Consider the following 12,117-nt stretch of genomic DNA (forward strand, 5'->3'; position numbering starts at 1 on the left):
TGAAAATTATTCACTTCCGGTTAACATTATCATGTGGCGAAATGCTGCATTTTCAAACCGTGAATCAAAGGTGAAATGACATGTGATGTTGTACACTGAGCACACTGGGTTTAGCACTCATTTATTACCGCTGAATAACGTTTATTAGGGAATGTTTAAATAACCACAGAAACCAGAATGATATAATTTAACAACAGAAAAAGGCAGGAATTGCATTGGACCCGCCCCCGACGACGCCGGCCAATAGGAGAAGACCTCAGATGACAACAGGAAGAGCAAGCCAAGAATTGACCTCTTCGACCTGCTGACCTGGACTGACCGGTCGGATGAGGAGAGCGCCTCCACTCACACATTTCCTTTTGTACACCACCGCATCTTTTGTGTAATTAAATGCTGTTAACTTTTATAAGCTTCCCTTGACTCTTTTCAGTCTCTCCTGCCTTCAGGGTTCTAGAATACACTAACATGGCGTCTCTGGGTGGGCTCTGAAGCGGGATAGAGCTGGAAAAGAGGGGAAGGCTGCAAGCTAGCTAGCTAGCATCACACTAGGCTGCAGAAAATGAGTTTTTGGCTGGGCCTAAACGAAAGGTGAGACAGTTACCTGTTTAATTTCGTGGTGATTGCGAGTGGTGTGGAGATTGTATATAGTGTTTCTATTCGTCTCTGTTGTATCTTCGGCGCCGCCCGATTAATGTGAATATTACTGTTACAGCCGCTGCTACCTTGTGCCCTTAACTCTGGTTGTGTGTAGATGTAAATGAGCTGTGCAGTTCCTCTGCTATCATTGGCCGTCCCGACCTCTCAACATCCGCGGGGTTTGGACAGACGTCACCCAATCCCTGCTCGCTTCTGCCACGTCATCCGGGGGAGGAGTATAAAGGCTGGGCACGGACACCATTCGGGAGGCTCTGTATTGTGTGACAGATGCCTTAACCCTCTCATTGTGACAAAGCCTTCGTTCTGTGATTCTGTTAGCAGTGTGTTTTCTGTGCCTCGTTAGACTGCTTAGCAGTGTGTTTTGTGTGCTTCGCTCGACTGCTTAGCAGTGTGTTGTAGCATTTTGTGAGTATTGCTTAGTACTTTGCCCTAACCCAGGTGATTAGCGCCTGTAGATCAGCATTCTTGTGTGTATTGCTTAGACCCAGGTGATTAGCTTCTGTAGATCAGCATTCTTGTGTGTATTGCTTAGACCCAGGTGATTAGCTTCTGTAGATCAGCATTCTTGTGTGTATTGCTTAGACCCAGGTGGTTAGCACCTGTAGATCAGCATTCTTGTGTGGATTGCGTAGATCCAGGTGATTAGCACCTGTAGACCCGCACCAGCTGTGTTCTTCCACAGTCCGTTTTGTTTATTGTTTTGTTTCCACTTTAGAAGTGAGATTTTCTTTCCTTTTGTATAGCGGGGCAACTCTCTTTTGGAGACCCCTTTTGTTGGATAGTGACAGCTTGACCCGTTGTTGGGCCAAGCTGTTTGTGTAGCCTACATCATTTTACTTACTTGCCGTAACAATTAAACCACCGGTAACGTATACCAATTCCAATCTGGTCGTGTCGTGTCCTTTTGGTCCTCCTAGCCCAATTGGGAACGTAACAATTACATAGTATTAAGACCTTCTGGGGAGGCACTAGATTTTATCTGGGATAGGGTCCACATTGTGTTAAATACCTCTGGGTAGGTACCAGACCTGATCTGTTTTACACTGGACTGGGTCCATTCATGTTAGTCTATATGTTTGATGTGTTAAACCTGCGTAGTTTGGTTTAATAACGTATATTGTGTGGAGTTTTTAAGCCAAAAAGTATATTTTTGTGTGATGTTCTAAGCCGAAACGATTGTGTACAAGATTGGTATGAGATCAGCTTTTAAGGTCAGCATCTATAGAATTTAGAGCTAAGATAAATGAAGATTGTGTTTTGTGGTTTTTTTATCTGCAGATGTTGAGTGTTCCCATTGTTCCCCTTCCCCCAGTCACATGAGGTTAATGCTATACTGCTAAGCTAGTTAGCTAGCCAGTTAGCATTACTAGATGGTGAAATAGTTTGAGTAAAGATACAACCGGTAACTACTGATTAAATACACAGGGATGGTGTAGAATGTAGATTGAGTTGTTTTGTTTTTCATGCTTTTCAAAGAAAATAATTGTAACTTTATATTTTGAGGAAATAAACAGGAAGTAGGTTTATGAACCGGAAGTACTAGTTGATACATTTGAGAGGAGTTACAAATAAAACAGCTCCCCTAGCGGACATAATAAGTATTACAGTTAATACATTATTCACCACACTGCAGGTTTACTATTGTTCTAAGTAACAGTGGGATTTAAAATATTGGAGAAAATATGGAGATGTTCTTTCGTAGTGTGTGGAATATGTGATGCTGGAAACATGTAAGTTTTTCAATTTATAGGAGAAAATGGTTTCCTGAAAGAGTTGTGTTGGGTAAATATGTAACCATGGATGAAACAATTTTTAGAGTGAATTTTTGTAATATCATTAGTAGACATTAATTATGTTGTTTAGATGGCATTTAACAACTAAGACAGATAGTATGATTAGAAAGAGACAGAGTGGAAAGGGTTGGATTTATTTAACATCAGTGTGCTAGACTTCTTATAGGTAATGCGTCCCGAGACCTGGACTCCCCCTCTGAGTTAGAAAGGCTACGATCCCGACCCTCCAAGCAGACAAAAGACCTAACCCAACAGGAGACTCCTCCTTCTCCATCGTACAGACAGAGAACCAGAGCTGAACCAACAACAACAACAAGACTACATCAAGACTGCAGCCAGAACTATCTCCACCTGTGGCATCCAGAACCAAACAGCATGCTGACATACAGAGAAATACTCTCATCAGTCCCTCAGACGGGGCATGAAGTTCCAAGCTGAGCCACGAGATTTGGCACAAGAGCAAAGTGTGGGACATGAGAGCAGAATCCGCCCTCCATAAAAACAGCAGAGAGACTGTAAAGGAGGAGATGAAATGCAAAGCAGTACAAGAACAGTGGCATGATGGGGGCTGCAGATGTAACTGGGCCAATGGCTGCCTAAAAGAGTTACAGCGGATGGATTCAACAGCTGATGGACTGAAGAGAAGACAGAATCAGAGGAGTTGGCATGGTCGATTAGAAGTGAGGAGGCCGGGGTCACGGCTTGAGAAAACCAGGGGAGGAGAAAAGGAGAACGGGAATGAGTGAGTTTACACATAAACACACTTATTCACAAAACGCACATTTAAATAACTTGAATTAACTTCATAAATACGTAAAGACAGAAAGATGTATTAACCATGAATTAATCAATTGGTAAATTAAAAATAGCAGTAAAGAGGAAACTATTAAAGTAAAATGAGAATCATCCTAAAACACACTGAGGGATAAAGGGGGAGACATGACGGAGCAGAACCATATTCTTCAATATTTTCATCATGTTAGATTTGTATTTACGTGTGAATAAAGTAGTGATCTAATTTGTTACAATATTGATCACCATTAAAAGGATAGTTTTAGGAACCACTCTATAGGACAAATCTTTATTTGTATGGATAATGTTAAAGGGAGAGCTGGTGCCAAGCCACATATAAAATTCCAATCTAAAGTATTGATTTCACCATTGTAGCATAGTTATTACCATAGGAGGGCTTTAAGATGGAAATATAAAATGACTTCTGTTTTAAATCCTTGATAAAGGAGGGAGTAATTGTTGCATGTTCGGACACCCAAGGTTCCACACACTGCTAAAGAGTTTAACATTGTTTTTTAAGTAGACCAGAATTAAAGATAAATGAGTATAATGAGCTATGAAATGCATAGCAGAGCTACACAGATGCTAGTAATGTTTTAACTCAAGATAATAGTTATGTACACAAGTTTCTGAAATAGATCTATTAGACATTTTAATACTAATTAGGTGTAAATGAATTGCAGTAGTAGTAGTACTCTAAGAAGTGAGTTTTGTACCAAGTTTCAGGAAAGGTGGGAGGCAGAAGTCCCAATGAAAAGTTAGAACCATCTTGAAAATCATAGTTGAAATCATGAATGAATAAGGAATGGCGCTCCACATATGACATATGTTTGTAGATAAAGGGTACCCGCCTATGCTGAATTACCTCTGAAAAGACTCTGCAGAGCACGACATGGCCAAAAGACCGAGACCAAATGACCTTTGACCCTGACTGACAGTGTGACAAAAGCACTGTCCATGACTGACTCTGGGGTGTACCTGACCAAACCTGACGTGACAACCAGACGGTGTGAGTGTGAATGAATGCCGGCATGTGATCAGTGTAACTGCATGATTCTAAAACAATAACTAACCAAGCATGTTTTTGGACTAACATATTATTTTGGAGCTCCAAGGGAAACGAGAGGTTTCCTAAAAATTCCACAAAAATGGAAACCGCACATGTGACCCGTTTCTAATCTACTTGATATTTTACTCCCACAGGAGTTGGCGGTTTGCAAATGTAAAACTCAAACTAAAATCTGAAGGACGGAGAGAAACACTTATTTTCACTGAAGTGTTTACTGTGGAAATAATGATAATGGATGTAAAATTGTAAATAATGTTCGTTATGTCCCTAACCAATATTTACCTGACAGTTTTTGTTCCCCTCCCCATTACAGGGTTTTGTTACACATGAGTTCATGTGTCAAAAGGGGGGAGTGTGTATAATGTATAATGTCAACATGGCTGTAAAATTCACAATTTAAATGTGTCTAAGGATTGACAGAAACCTTCCGCCCCAACCCAGATGTTCAAACTGAGCATTGAATGATAGTTTTATAATTGACCTGCTCCATATCTGGGGATAAGATACTGTTTCATGAATGTTGACATGTTTATAAATATTGATTGAATTATAACAGGTAACACAGATGCAGAATCAGTGGCCAAGGGGCTACTGTGAGAGATGTAATTCCAGAATAGAATACCGAAGAAGTTGACCTGTGATAATGAAACAATTTTGTAATATTTTAACAGACATTAGAGTAACTAAGGTTTGAAATGTAGAAAGAACATATTACAGTTAAGTTAAGCTAAAACATAGTAATGTAATGAGACGGAATTTAATTTAGACAACATATTGTAACTAGCCTGTTAAAGAATTAGAAGTAAAAGCCATATACTTTATTGTTTAGTTCATTATGGGGATATACATTTAATTGTATTTCATAATAGAAAGACATTTGATGACAGTATGTTGGAATTCTGTATTCATTTTTCAGCTTGATAATAGACAGGTCGAAGCCGTATTGCCAGGTGCAATCCATGGGATTTCTGCACACGATCCAAGCAGAGAATGACGTACCTTACAGGACAGATACACTCAGGAAATCATTCACTCTGACAGCATGATGACTTTAGTCTCTCAGTGGATGTCTGCTCACCACCTCAAGCTCAACCTTGACAAGACTGAGCTGCTCTTCCTCCCGGGAAAAGATTGTCCAACTCTTGACCTGACAATCAACATCGGCACCTCAGTTGTTTCCCCGACTCAGACTGCAAGGAATCTGGGTGTGACCCTAGATAACAATCTATCCTTCACTGCAAACATCGCTGCTACAACCCGCTGCTGCAGATACACGCTTTACAACATCAGGAAGATACCTCCCCAGCTGACTCAGAAAGCGACTCAGGTTCTGGTCCAGGCTCTCGTCATCTCACGCCTAGACTACTGCAACTCCCTCCTGGCTGGTCTACCTGCATGTGCCATCCGACCTCTGCAGCTCATCCAGAATGCAGCGGCTCGTCTGGTTTTCAACCTTCCTAAATGTTCCCACACCACTCCGCTCCTCCGCTCCCTTCACTGGCTTCCGGTAACTGCTAGAATCCACTTCAAGACACTGGTACTTGCTTACCGTACTGCGAATGGATCTGGCCCTTCCTACATCCAGGACATGGTTAAACCGTACACCCCAGCGCGTGCACTACGCTCTGCATCAGCCAAACGACTCGTTGCGCCCTCGCTGCGAGGGGGACCCAACTTCCCATCGGCGAAAACACGTGGGTTTGCTATCCTGGCTCCAAGATGGTGGAATGAGCTCCCCATTGACATCAGGACGGCAGATAGCTTGCACAGCTTCCGGCGCAAACTGAAAACTCATCTCTTTCGACTCCACTTCGAGCGTTAGAACGATTAACGAAGCACTTTTATACTAATAAAGGACTGGATTACCTAAAGCCAGTTGAGTAGCACTTGAAATGTTTGGCTCTATGAAACCTGATATACTTATATGATTCTGTTTTCTTCAAGGTTGTGTCTTCCTGGTCGAATGTACTTATTGTAAGTCGCTTTGGATAAAAGCGTCAGCTAAATGCAATGTAATGTAATGATGACTTTAGTTGTTTTTTAATCCATAATGAAATTGTATTACATAACGTTAGTGTGTGTCTTTACCACAAACAGGAATAGTTCATTGTTATATTTAGATTTGAGAAAGATTACAAGGTTTTTATTTAGTTCACCATGAAGATGTTTTTTGTTTGTAACATATGCCCAGTAGTAAGATTCAAATATCAGTAGGTTCTGAATTATTATTCCTCTGTCCCACAACCAACAAGAATGTGGATGGGGAGAACTATATCTACTAGAACCAGCAGAGATTCATAAATTACACCAGAGACACAGTAAAAGTAAATAAAGAGTAATATTTAGCTATTTTCAGATAGTTTAATCCTTCTTATACTTTGTAAAAGAACAAGTGCCTTTACACCAGATACAGTAAGAAGATGATTTATGATGTGAAAGGAGGGAGTTAGACGTTTTCCATACCAAGCTAATTGCTGCTATTTTACAAAGTGACATTAAAGGTTTAAGCTAGAAGTTATGCACAAATGAAAAACTTCATATTTATGATGAATATGTATTCTTATTTGTATTTTTTTTACTTTTATGAGTTATGTACCATGCAATGTTCGGATGAAGAACTAATTGATTTCAATATTATTTACATACCTTAAAGGGTATGTAAGGAGGGATTGTTAGAAATTAAAATCAATGTTGATATGGCGTAATTTGAATTAAATACACTATTTAATTTAAATCAGTTGTATTCTGAAAAACCGGAAGTTCACTAACTATTAACTTAATACTTTTATTCTGAAAATTATTCACTTCCGGTTATCATTAGCATGTGGCGAAATGCTGCATTTTCAAACCGTGAATCAAAGGTGAAATGACCTCTTCGACCTGCTGACCTGGACTGACCGGTCGGATGAGGAGAGCGCCTCCACTCGTACATTTCATTTTGTACACCACCGCATCTTTTGTGTAATTAAATGCTGTTAACTTTTATAAGCTTCCCTTGACTCTTTTCAGTCTCTCCTGCCTTCAGGGTTCTAGAATACACTAACAGTATCAACACTAATTCGGCTGACTTTATATTTGATCCAATTGGTAGATAGGCTGTATTTACACCATAAAGGTGCACAGCTGATATAAAGGGACACCTAGTGGTTAAAGCATGTTATTGAATTTCATTATTTTTATTATTAGATATTAATAGGATCCCTTTAAAGTATATTCATTACTCGTTATTCTCTACTAATAGTTCATTAAAGACTGTATATAATTGCTATTTTGCACATCCCTTTCAAGATTTTCTAAGGTTAATTGACATATCATATTATACACAACTACGGTGTAGTTATGCATTGAATGAAAAACCTGGGTCGCAGGTTCCTCAACAATGCATTACAAGACATCTATCAATATGTGTGTATACCTCCAGCAATGTTAACTATGTTAAAGCACTTATTTTAACTGATATTATACATATGTATTATACTCTTATAAGATGTATGTAGATAGTATAAGAAATGTGCAGAATACGACAGTTTAATGGTGGAGGTACACACATATTGATAGATGTCTTGTAATGCACTGTTGAGGAACCTGCGACCCAAGTTTTTCATCTCCGACCTTGTCAGGTATTGAACAATCAATAAATAAAGAACACAGAATTATTAAATATAAAACACAGAATTTGTGTGATTATACTAAATGATTTACAAATAAACACCACTGCATATTTACAACTGTTACACATGCTGATGTAACGCAAATGTTTCCAACTTGGGATCAACAAAGTATATCTTATCTTAAGATGATCAATGGCTACTGCCATATTTGCAAAATGTGCCTCTGAACCTTGACAAGTGCATGTTTCAGGCTTATCAATTAACAACAGGAGGGGTCACAAACATAAGACCAGCTGTTAACCTGTTAGGCCCCAAGCCTGTTTTTCAGGTTTCAGGCTCGAAAATGACATTCCAAAAACAAATGACCATATCTTCCCTTCTAAAAGGGTTCAATTAATAATCTTTTTTCTCAAAGTAATGATAAACCTGTGAGTTGGATGTAGAAACGTCAGAATCAATATAGATGTTTTTTATTTTAAAGAAAATTCAGATTGAACATGGTATATGTTGTACTTATAGTGAAAACTAACCTTGGATGATGGGTTAGTAGACTAAAAGCTTTAGGAATCCAAAGTAAAACATATAATAAGTACCCTGTATCAAGATTGATTCAAAACAAGTGATATTTGACCTTTTTAGACAGATTTAGCCAATCTTTTGGGGCCATTTGGGTGGATTTTCCATATCTCTGGCCCCCCTTGTTCGATTTTGAAATGTGACATCTCTTTCTGACCGTTAGAGCCAATAGAATCCAAGGGAAATCGTCCCGCACACACTCATGTTAAAAAAAAAGGTAGCCTCTCTGCGCATGCTAGCTCTCAGCAGAGGGGAGAAATATCGCTGCTCTGATATCAAGCAACGGAAAAGCTGTTTTATTGCTTATGGATTATCAGAACATTTCAAAGGGGACGCAGTCACATTGGATTAACCTATGGATTAACTACACCATAGTTTTTATCGTTTTAATGCTATTGAAGACCAGTTTAGACCAGACAAAGACGAAGGTAAGCCATGTTAGCGTTGTGGGCAGTGGCGGCCGGCCCATAGGGGCGCTAGGGGGGCCGCCCCACCTCTTCCCACATTACAAATTAAAAATATATTTAAAAAAATTATATTTTTTAAATTTTTAATGAACAAGGTAAATATTATATAATTGGTATCAGTAAAATGTATAATCTACAATACAATCTCGTTTAAAATTGTGTTACGATTTCTAAAGTTACTGATAAGTCACATGTTTCCTGCCTGGCCTTGCCCGTGTATCATTACCCACTCTCGTCAGGGCACTAAGAGAGGAGCCCTCAACCAGAGCAGCAGCAGCCACTAGCAGCTAACTGTTGCTATCTGTAAACTATGCCTTCGAAACATAATTTCAGCCAATCAGCGTCGTCAAATCTGATGATCACCGGGCGTCAATGTCAGCGCCCGGTGCAGGGTTATGGCTAGAAAGGATCCGTCTTGTGTCAAACTCTCGCAAGAGTTTGCGAGTCACGTGGCTGAATGTTTACGTTTGACAGGCAGCCTTTCAGTTACGATCGTTAACATCAGTGGGCCACAGCAAATGATGGTGAGAAGCTAAACTATCTATTAATTATGTCAATTACAGGGAGTGTGATTGTAACTGTGTGTGTCACTAGCTGGATGCAAACAGGTAAACGCTGTCTTTTGTTTCCCATGCTTGCTCTTCAAACAGCTGGGGACAGATACTATGTGCCCGTGATAAATAAACACACACACACATATTATTGTATATAGTTGAGTTTTGACAGCATCCATCAAATTAGATGTTGTGCCTTAATGGTCTGTTTTCTAATATTTCTGTGTTTCTGAACCACGTCTGTGTCTGCTTAATGTTGGTATTTAGTCTCCTGATTTAAAATGGGAATTCAATCATTTTGAGTGTTCCCAAAGAACCGGTGTTCTGCAGTTTATGTGGGCCTACTGTACTGTTGCACAGTTTACTGTATAAACTATGTCCAGGACAAGGTATTTGGAAGTTTTGGAAGATTCATAGCTAACCACACTGAAGATTATGGAGGTATTGATCAGTCTTCTCATATCTCTAACATCACCAGAAGTCATAATTTAAGGGGTCATTTCTCAAAATGTTCCACGTTCCACTATTGCAATGGTGTGGTTCACCATTGCAATAGCCCCACCTAAAATAATTTCCACCAGCCGGCACTGGTTGTGGGCTACCTAGCGCCACTTGTTTTGATGTACGTTTTTGTTGATAACGTCGCAAGTTTGTATCTTTCAGTGTTGAGGTTAGCACCGTTGGATTCTGTGTCTCCTTGCGATCATAAACAATGTGTTGGATGTGCACCTAGGATAAGTAATAAGGGAGCTAGGTGTGATTATCGGTGCAGTAATAGGTTAACATTTTCCGCTCGGGTCATTTAGATGCTTCTTATGAGACTTGTGTTTTGTTTTGGTAAAAATGGTTTGTATCGTCAGTTAGCTGAGATTATTCCCGTTAATCTGGTATAACACATTAATAGGTTCTTAAATATTAAGATCCCCTGAGACACAGTGTCGTGAAAAAAAAGACTAAAGTACCCGCCGGCGGGGACCTTCAGGCTTAACAGGTTAAATAAAGCTCTTCTGACCTTAGCTGGCATGTGGGTATATATTAATGCTGCCCATTATGGGCACAAGCAATTTTCACCCATTTATTAATTATATGTTTTAAATTTGAGTGTTTCCTATCCCCTAAACCTCCAGGGATGTACACAGTTTAATACTGGCAACTTCTTATTATGGGAAATACGAAAACGTCTTTTAAAACTACAATTCCCAGTAGAGACGTGCCATAGAGAACATGTTGCGAAACACAATAGCCAGCATGTGTAGTTCTGGGGACGGGGTGGGGGACGGGGTGGACCCGTTCAAATCCAGTTTTGGACAGTCTGCCGTGGTTCCATTCCATTTCAAGTGCTGTTCGACGCTCGGCGTAACCCTCGTGCACACTCAAACATCCAATCACAGAGCTTGAGGACTATCACGGGGTTTGTCAAGCGAAGCGGAGAGAATACTTACTTCCGGGTGTAAAATTCTCTAAAGCAAATGAGCTGTAGTATGTAAAACAACTGTTGAACATTCTCACCCTGCAGAGGAACAGGAGCCTTGGTCTTGCTGACTTAATCATATCTGTGTGGGGAGACCAGGTCAGGTCCTGACTAAAGTGAACCCAGAGGGACCTGAAGCTGCTGTATCTCTCCCTTGTAGTTCCATTGAGGTTGATTGGAGCATCCTCTTCCTTGTAGCTCACTGTCCTCAATCAATTTTGCTGACGTTGAGATGAAGGTTGTTGTCACGGCACCAAGATGTCAAGCCTCTGATCTCCTTTCTGTTGGCCATCTCATTGCCATTGGTGTGTGAACAAGTAAAGGAGAGGGCTGAGCAGGCAGCCCTGAGGGGCTCCGGGGTTGAAGGTTAAGGTGGAGGATGTGGCCGTCAGGGTCCAATCACAGAGGGAGGTGTGTGCAAGGTCTCTGAGCCTGATGGCAAGCTCGGAGGGCTTTGGTCAATGTGGTAGCAGGCAGGGCGACTTAACACACCAAAGTAGATAGGTCAGTGAGGGTGGAGGTAATAGAAGTTTGATCAACCAACTAAAGCACTCCATAATGGTGGAGGTGAGTGCTTCTGAGAAGTGGTCATTCAGGCAGAGAGTGGTGGACTTCTTGAAACATGTGGGGAGTACAGACTGAAGCTGCCAGATGTTCTGCACACACCTCGGTCAGTGATGCCATCAGGTCCAGGTGCCTTGTGTAGAAATCCTTTTGAAACATCTGAACACATCTGCTCTGGATAGTATAAGTAGGCCAGTTTCCCTTGGCCTGGCCGGTGCATCCTAAGCCATTGTTGATTTCAAACCGTGCATAGGTTAATTTTGAATGTTGGAATAAGGCTTACTGTCATCTTTATATGACTGAATTAATTGGAATAAAAACAATTGGCTATATCAAGCATATACAGTTGCAAGAAAAAGTATGTGAACCCTTTGGAATGACCTGGATTTCTGCATAAGTTGGTCATAAAATGTGTTCTGATCTTCATCTAAGTCACAACAATAGACAAACACAGTCTGCTTAAACTAATACCACACAAACAATTATATGTTTTCATGTTTTTATTGAACACACCATGTAAACATTCACAGTGCAGGGTGGAAAAAGTATGTGAACCCCTAGGC

At 40.3% G+C, this 12,117-nt stretch overlaps 1 long non-coding RNA gene across 1 annotated transcript; it reads left to right on the forward strand.

Annotated features, from left to right (window-relative positions):
- Positions 1-333: 333 nt before the first annotated feature.
- On the forward strand, positions 334-1,804 carry LOC117556303. The gene is made up of 2 exons (XR_004570532.1): positions 334-588; positions 752-1,804. It is a non-coding gene; the product is annotated as an uncharacterized LOC117556303 (long non-coding RNA).
- Positions 1,805-12,117: the final 10,313 nt, after the last annotated feature.

This window comes from Gymnodraco acuticeps, unplaced genomic scaffold (assembly GCF_902827175.1).
Source record: "Gymnodraco acuticeps unplaced genomic scaffold, fGymAcu1.1, whole genome shotgun sequence".
NCBI classification, from domain to species: domain Eukaryota; kingdom Metazoa; phylum Chordata; class Actinopteri; order Perciformes; family Bathydraconidae; genus Gymnodraco; species Gymnodraco acuticeps.